The 8,848-nt window shown below is 42.5% G+C and overlaps 2 long non-coding RNA genes across 2 annotated transcripts; one reads left to right on the plus strand and one right to left on the minus strand.

Moving 5' to 3' along the window:
- Positions 1-609: 609 nt before the first annotated feature.
- Positions 610-1,578, minus strand: LOC115081247. Its single transcript, XR_003853761.1, has 2 exons — positions 1,495-1,578; positions 610-1,411 (listed from the first exon to the last, which is right to left on the minus strand). It is a non-coding gene; the product is annotated as an uncharacterized LOC115081247 (long non-coding RNA).
- Positions 1,579-2,096: 518 nt separating this feature from the next.
- On the plus strand, positions 2,097-3,325 carry LOC115081258. The gene is made up of 3 exons (XR_003853764.1): positions 2,097-2,149; positions 2,235-2,858; positions 3,065-3,325. It is a non-coding gene; the product is annotated as an uncharacterized LOC115081258 (long non-coding RNA).
- The last annotated feature ends 5,523 nt before the right edge of the window (positions 3,326-8,848 follow it).

Here is an 8,848-nt window from a genome sequence, read left to right on the forward strand (position 1 = left end):
AATTATCCAAAAGATTTTTTTTTAACTTTTTTGTAATTTTTAATAAAAATGATCTAAATTTACAATGGGTTTTTAATATTCCCAATTTCTTCTCAAAGAAAAATGTTTGTCTTCTTCTGGGGAAAATATATATACAATTCTTCCCCTTTCATATCCAAGTTATTTTTCCATGTTTTTTGTAACTTTCTCACATCCAAAATATTGTTATAATATTTGTTAAGTTTCATACTATATTTGTTCTTGAATTGGGAAATGTTCTTTACTTTGTTACTCTCTGCCTTTACTCACATTGTTAATTGTAAACCGGGTTGATGTGATTCCTATCATGAAACTCGGTATAATAAAAATAACAAATAAATAAATAAAAATAAATAAAATATAATTTCCACTAATGTGTGTGAAGTACTGGTATTTAGATCAAAATCACTCGTAGAGATTTCAAGTACACTGCCCATGCATTGATGTTTAAATTCAAATTGTCTCAATAATGTCCAGGCAAGCTGGACTATAGATTATTGCCTTCTCTATAATGCCTAATTAGGCTGTAGTAAGTGTAAGATGCATTAAATTACTTAGTACTACACAGAGTTACAACAGGGACAGCTTCAGATATATTAAAAAGTACAAATTGTCATGTATTCACTTATCTACGTACTTCAATGAGTTACAGCAAAATCAGCTTCAGACTCCTGTACAGTGCATTTGTTTATGAATTGTTATATAATATTCCCAGAGTTAAAGAAGTTCCAATTCCAATTCTTGCAATGACATGCATTAAACTCTGTCTCTGTTGATAAGACACCAAGAACGTTTATTTTTGCGCTGAAAAACATCTTGTGCTGCAAAGAATTGCAGCGAAACCCGCTTCACATTCTTGTGTGGTATACTTAGTTCGAACTTCAAATGCAAGAGTTATGATTGAGAAAAAACTTCAAACTTTAAACTCATTTGATAATGTGCACTTAGCTTGGTCTGTGCTGATAAAACACCAAAAATCACAAAAGGTATCGCCAAGTATATTTTGAAAACAATACTTCACTTGTCACCACACTAATGTTATAGGTCCATTTTTGTTAGATAAAAATTATTTTGTTGAAAAAAATTTTAGTAGAAAGACGGGACTGCATCAGCAAGCCTTTGACGACGTGCTCAGTACCTTACCGAGCCGTCCGGTCTTTTCAATCATTTGCATCCCATCTGAACCAATATGTTGTTGTAAATAATGCACCATCCGGTGTTCTTCAATAAAGGTGCTGATGCAAATTAATGCAATATTGTTTAAATATGCCCTTTCAATGAATCATATGGTAAGAATGACTCTTATGATTAGAAATACAGATGACTCGACATCGGCCGTGTTTTGCAGCCCTACGGCTGCTTCATCAGGAGTCAATGGTGTCACAAAAAGAGTCTAAGAAAAAACAAAACTGTTTTACAATGTGTACTTATTCAACACAAAAAAATTTTGTACTTAGCTTATACCAGTGTAGCAACCTGTTCCCATCAGGACGCACGGTCTCCATATCGATTCCTTTCACTTTAACGCCGGGCTAGAGACCGCATCGAACTAGAATCTCAGATTAAATAGCCCGCTCTTTTTCGGGCGTCATGACGTACAACGTCATTTCTCACCATGGTAACAGGACACTCAGACAGCGTCAATGTTACAACGAAATCACAAAATTTTTTTGGAAAAAACAAAAGCATCAAAGCGGACTAGTAAATCCAAAAGGCTACAACAGCATTATAGAAAAACATTCAGCTCTAATATCGTGTTGAGGCCCATCGGGTGTACAGTATCTAGATAGTGAATCCAGCGTTGTTCTGGATACTGTACACCCGATGGGCCTCAACACGATGGGCCTCAACACGATGTTAGAGCTGAATGTATTTCTATAATGCTGTTGTAGTCTTTTGGATTTACTAGCCTACTTTGATGCTTTTGTTTTTTCAAAAAAAATTTTGTGATTTCGTTGTAACATTGACGCTGTCTGAGCGTCCTGTTACCATGGTGAGAAATGACGTTGTACGTCATGACGCCCGAAAAAGAGCGGGCTATTTAATCTGAGATTCTAGTTCGATGCGGTCTCTAGCCCGGCGTTAAAGTGAAAGGAATCGATATGGAGACCGTGCGTCCTGATAGGAACAGGTTGCTACACTGGTATAAGCTAAGTACAAAATTTTTTTGTGTGTTGAATAAGTACACATTGTAAAACAGTTTTGTTTTTTCTTAGACTCTTTTTGTGACACCATTGACTCCTGATGAAGCAGCCGTAGGGCTGCGAAACACGGCCGATGTCGAATCATCTGTATTTCTAATCATAAGAGTCATTCTTACCATATGATTCATTGAAAGGGCATATTTAAACAATATTGCATTAATTTGCATCAACACCTTTATTGAAGATCACCGGATTGTGCATTATTTACAAAAGCATATTGGTTCAGATGGGCTGCAAATGATTGAAAAGACCGGACGGCTCGGTAAGGTACTGAGCACGTCGTCAAAGGCTTGCTGATGCAGTCCCGCCTTTCTACTAAAAATTTTTTCAACAAAATAATTTTTATCTAACAAAAATGGACCTATAACATTAGTGTGGTGACAAGTGAAGGATTGTTTTCAAAATATACTTGGCGATACCTTTTGTGATTTTTGGCGTTTTGAGCGAACAGGTTTGCAATACTGCTCTTTGTGATTTGTTACTGATAAAACACCAAACACACTTTGTGCACTGAAAGGACGCAGTACACTTTGTCTGCGTTGAGAAGACGCCGGGAACATTTTTGTTTGCGCTGAAGAAACGCCAACATACGTTTTGCAAAAGCCCTGAGATCATGAACTGATCGGGACAGAACAAGTAAGTAAGAAACAAATGTCTTTCGTCAAATCAAGTTTATTGGGATATGTGTCTATAGAACATGTCTTGTGTTTTTTTGAAGATGACTTGTCCAGATGCACTAAATACCCTGAAGCAGCAATTTTGCGAAACGTACGTCGGCTCTGGTAATTTGGACTTTATATTTGAGATATATTAATACAAGTTTTATATTTGTTTTGTCGCAGAAACAAGCCCTTGATAAAGGACTCCGTAGTCCAAAACACGGCCCCGTGTCGGGCATTGGCACCATTAACTATTATATTTATGGGCGAAGAACATATGCTTCAAAGATAAGATAAGTCTACAGACAAGAAATCTTGATGAAATACAATGAATATATGAAGTTTTAATATAATTGGTGGTGGGCGTCACACTAAGCAACAAAAATTAAAAAATTATTTAAGATTGATCTATGATTACAGCTAAGGCAGAGTAATAAAGTGAACCCTTATTGTACGATGATGCCTATTATAATGGTCAAAACTCGCCTCCAAATATAAATTGTGGAAATTGGGGGAATACAGTTGGTATTATTAGCACATTCCATAGAACTTTGCCAGCTTTGTCACGAATACGAGGTATGGAAGCGGATTTTGAAACACGCTCGCGGCAAGGGACATTCCCAGTTTTTCCACTTAGTCCATCAGTTTGCCCAGTCAATCTTGAGGTTATTCTCTGGTTCTTCATCCTGCACGCTGCCCAGCTGACCCGGCCCCCTCACCCAAATACACAAAATCAGAAGACTTGCTCCTCATCAGGAACAGCAGTAAAGTTACGCTGCTAACAACATAACATACATAGTAACATAGTATTGCCAACAGAAAAAGAGCAAATGTCCATCCAGTCTGCCAGCAAGTTTCTTATGGCAGAAACTCCGGCTCCGTGCAGGTTACACCGATGCCTTATGTTAAAGGTAGTAATGCTTACAATCAAAACCAAGCAACTGTCAAACCCATAACAAAATTACTGCTAGCAACATTTTCACGTGGTGCTTGAACATGCTTTGCTTTTCAACATTTGGTGCTGCGGCAGCCAGTTTTAAAATATGGCTTTATGCGCATTAACTATTGTGCCCTGGAGTGCCCATGCGGCGCACAAGTCCTACCTCTTTTCCATCCACTTTTTTTCTGCTCATGCAAATGCATATACCCGCATGATTAGCAGCACATATATTATATTTATATGCACAGCTGTGGTGTCAACCAGAAAACTCTGCATAAAAGCCAAAACGACCCTTGTAACACATATGGTATTAAGACCAGTGGCGTAGCCAGAATTGATTTTTTGGGTGGGCACAAGGTTAACATGGGTGGGCTGTAGGCATGCAGGTCTACTAGTTGTTTTTTTACTGATAAATAATGCCAAATTATGCAGCATAGCATTCACATCTACGCCTAAGTATGAGGTTTACTTAATGATACAAACATAATTCACGGTGATTTGTGGTACTTTAGCCTTCTTATTATTACGATTTTATACACGGCTCCTACCTGTCCATAAATTTTGAGAGAGCGGTTGTGTTGCTTATATTTAAATTGCTAACATCTCAAAATATAGATATATATTTTTACCTTTGTTGTCTGATCTTTGTATTTTTCTAATCAGTTGGTCCTGGTCTCTTTTTCCCATTTTTTCCCTTATAGCTCATTTCCTAATTCCTTTTCAGTGTCTTTCTTCTATTACTGTCTTCTTCCCTTCCACACACACACACATACACGCTTTCTCTCACAGACTCCCTCTCACACACTCAAGCTGTCACTCTCATATGCTCTCCCCCACCCCCCCACAAGCTCACATTCAAGTTCTCACTTTCTCACCCCTCCCCAGGCTTATATTCTTATGCACACACAGACGCACATCCAGGCACCCATTCTCACCCACACACATAAACCCAGACTCCCATTCTCACCCACAAACCCATGCTCCCAGTCTCACCCACACATATTCAAGCTCCCATTCTCATCCATACATATACACATTTAAGGTACAATTCTCACCCACACATACACACATTCAAGCACCCATTCTTATCCACATATTCAAGCTTCCATTCTCACCCACCCACACAAACCCAGGCTCTCATTCTCACCCATATATACACACATTCAAGCTCCCATTCTCACCCACCCACAAACCCAGGCTCCCATTCTCAACCACACATACACACATTCGAGCTCCCATTCACCCACATATTCAAGCTTCCATTCTCACCCACATACACACCCAGGCTCCAGTTTTCACCCACACACACTCCCATTCTCATCCACACATACACATTCAAGCACGTGCACAGCTTCCGCTTTCTCCCCCAGAGCAGGAAGATCAGCTGCCTCTCCTGCTGCCACCCGTTCTCCTGCTATCTTCGGACCAAACGGCCCGCCGAACTTCCTGTTTGGGGGAGCGGAAGCGCCGCGCACAGCTTCCGCTTTCTCCCCCAGAGCAGGAAGATCAGCTGCCTCTCCTGCTGCCACCGGACTCCTGCTATCTTCGGGCGTCGGGCCCGCAGAACTTCCTGTCGGGGGGGGGAGCGGAAGCGCAGCGCACAACGTCCGCTTCCTCCCCCCCCCCCAGCAGGAAGATCGGCGGGCAGTACGGCCCGACGCCCGAAGATAGCAGGAGTCCGGTGGCAGCAGGAGAGGCAGCTGATCTTCCTGCTTTGGGGGAGAAAGCGGAAGCTGTGCGCGGCGCTTCCGCTCCCCCAAACAGGAAGTTCGGCGGGCCGTTTGGTCCGAAGATAGCAGGAGAACGGGTGGCAGCAGGAGAGGCAGCTGATCTTCCTGCATTGGGGGGAGGAAGCGGAAGCTGCGCGCGGCGCTTCCGCTCCCCCCCGGAACAGGAAGACCGGTTGGCCATATGGCCGCAGCAGCGCTTCCCCATGTGTGCCGTGATGGCGCGCGAGGTGTGGGTTCTCTTGTTCGCTGTCGCGGGGATGGGATCCCGCGACAGCCTTGCAGTTCCGGTGCCAGTTGGGTGGGCCTGGGTCTAAGTTGGGTGGGCACCTGCCCACCCAGGCCCATCCGTGGCTACGCCACTGATTAAGACCATTGTAAAGCATGTTGGGTGTAGGCTTGGTCGTCAGAAAGCCAGGAGCAAACTAAATTGCAATTACAATATAATAAATCTCCCATTCCAAAATAGCACTAACTGCCAATTATGCATGCAACCCATATACAAATGCATATGGGTCTCTTAGCACGAGCAACACTTTTAAAATCAACTTCTAGGTGTTTCTCCTGGAAGTGTGGGAGTCCCCTGCTGCACACCCCCAGTTCTGACCCTGAACAAGTTTGAATGTTATCAACTGATTAATAAGGACGCACCGAACAAAAAGTTGTTGTTTTTTAAACCTACAAATGCACTTTAATGTTAAAGTTGAACCAATTATACAAATTCCTACTAAACAGATAAAGCTCAACTGAAACAATTAGCTTAATGTACTATATTGTTACCGTACCATGATGGCACATGTTTAATTTGTAATCTATACCACTCATATTTTTAGCGTGCCTATATGTAAACCGTTGTGATGGTTATTTAACTTAACGATGGTATAGAAGAGTTTTTAAATAAATAAAATAAATAAATAAATAAATAGATCATAAGAAAAACACATAAGCACCAACAGAGCTGATGCCCATGCTCCAGAACCAATATGGCTACTACAACTCTTCACTTCTGGGAAACAAAAAGGAAAAGGCAGAAAGATTCAACCCAATAATTATTTTCATCAATTAATACATAAAAATGAAAATGATAAACATTTTCTGCTCCCTTTGTATCTCCCTCGTTCCTTTACTTTCTTTACCACTATTTTTATCTAATCCCTTTCAGTGTATCTCTATACTGCTCTTTAAAATACCAATACTATGTGCGGTATAAAATATTTGCATTAATAAAACAATATTTGGGAGCTACAAAGCACAAAACTCTGTCCTGACAATAGGAAAGCAAAGACCTGAAGGTTAAGAAAAGGTGACCTCCAGTGACATCTCATGATTTTCATCACTGGTTAGGTGCATTCCAAGGTTTCCTTGAGGCCTCTCTCCTCCCCCTCCTCTTTTCTCTCTCCCTTCACTGAGGTAGGTCTCACCGGTTTGGTTGGAGATCTCTCCCTCGGGACAGGGGGTGCAGTGGAAGCAGCAGACAGGTCGTCCTTCCTGTGGAACTTTCCTGTACCCCGGGGGACAGCTCTCACTGCACACGGAGCGTGGGATCTAGGGGGCAACAGAAGGGAACATTAGTGCTGCCTAATGGTGAAGAGTGAGTTACAGAGCCTGACGATTCTCCCAGACATTCCTGAAAACAGAGAACAGATTCTCATGAAAATAGCCAGATTCTATTCTTTTCCTGTAATTCATTATGCTCTACTGGAAGGTGATATTCAGAACCATACCTGGCCTATCTAAAACTTGTTCTCTTCAGGACATCTATAAATCACGTATGTGGGGTTCACAATACACACGTTTAACCAGGTTATAGAGAGTCATTCCTGGGGGCTGTGTCTAGATGGGAGGAGAAAACAGCCTGCACACACAGCATTTTCACAAGCCTGCTCGCTATTTTATCCCTCTTCTGTCCCCCGTACAAGTGGCAGTTGCAAAGTAAGTACATGGCTGCTTTTAGTGCACATCCATTCTGATAGCTAATTTATAAAGAGAAACTATCCAGGCAGCTTCCCTTTGGAAATTACATTCGAAGTGCAATAAAAGAACCCTCAGCTTTAGTTGTAAATTGCCCTCTTACTATTCTCTCTCTTCCTGTTTTTATTCTATTTTATTCCAGTCTACTCCATTCTGTCCTGTCCCTCTATCTATTCTATTCTATTCTTTTTCTGTTCTGTTCTTGTATCTATTCTGTTATGAATTTGTAGTTCCCTACCTATAATTTGTTTTGGAGGGGGTAGGAGGGTGGAATGTTACCTGGGAGTATCCCCTTCCCCACTGAATGAGGCTCTCATTCAGGCTCAGCTTGCTGTCTGTTGATGCCAGGGGATCATAGAAGCCTACTGTCAGGTATCTGTTGTCACCATCAGGGTTGAGCTGCCAGTTTATGATGTCAAAGGCAGAAGAAATCTCCCCACGCTCATTGAAGTACAGCTCTTCTCCCATTGGGTTCTGGAAGTGGACTTGTTTCAAGTGCTGGAGAACCTGGATCCCAGCAAGGTGAACAAAAAAGGACAACTGAATAAAATCAAAGACTGTCTGGTTCATCTCTGACTCCTCCAACACCCTTCCTGGCCTTATCATGCAATGCTTTGCAATGAAAACATCAGCCAAACAGTGGTCAGCATCCTTGTTGGTGGGGTACCTTCTTATTTCTGTAAGAGTGTCTCTTACACTGGATCAGTATTTGTACTATAGAATAGACTATTCCTTTTTTTAAATTTAAAAAGAAATGTTTATTGAATTTTAAATACTACAATAACAATGAAACCTTACAGCAAAGCATTTACACAATACATTAATGTTGCACGCCCCGTCTGCATCCGGCCCGTGCACGGGCCTGCTCACCTCTCTGGCTCCTCTGCAGGTCCCGGGTCGGCCTCCCCAGTGGCAGCCGCGAGCACCTCCAGGTCTCGGCGTCCTGCGGCGGCGGTCACCGGGCCTTCCACTGCGCACCAGACTTCACACCGGAGTTCGGCATCTCCCGCAGTGTTGGCCATGCCTCTACGCGCGCGCGCAGACCGCCCGGCCTCCTGTAGGGCCAGGGGTGGGTCCTAGTTCCGTGGCGCACCCTTATTGAAGGAACTACTTAAGGAAGTTCCTGCCTGCACTTCCTTGCCTTGGCAATCAGGTCGGCACTGCATGGTGTGCTAGATTGTCACTGCATCCTAAGCCTTGTTCTAGTCTCGTTCCAGCCTCATTCCAGCCTTGTTCTAGGATCCTACTGTTCCAGCCTTGTTCCTGCATCTTACTGTTCCAGTGTCCCTCTGTTCCTGCATCTGTCTGTTCGTCTCCCAGGTAGTACCC

The sequence above is a fragment of the Rhinatrema bivittatum genome, chromosome 1, assembly GCF_901001135.1.
Source record: "Rhinatrema bivittatum chromosome 1, aRhiBiv1.1, whole genome shotgun sequence".
Taxonomy (NCBI): Eukaryota; Metazoa; Chordata; class Amphibia; order Gymnophiona; family Rhinatrematidae; genus Rhinatrema; species Rhinatrema bivittatum.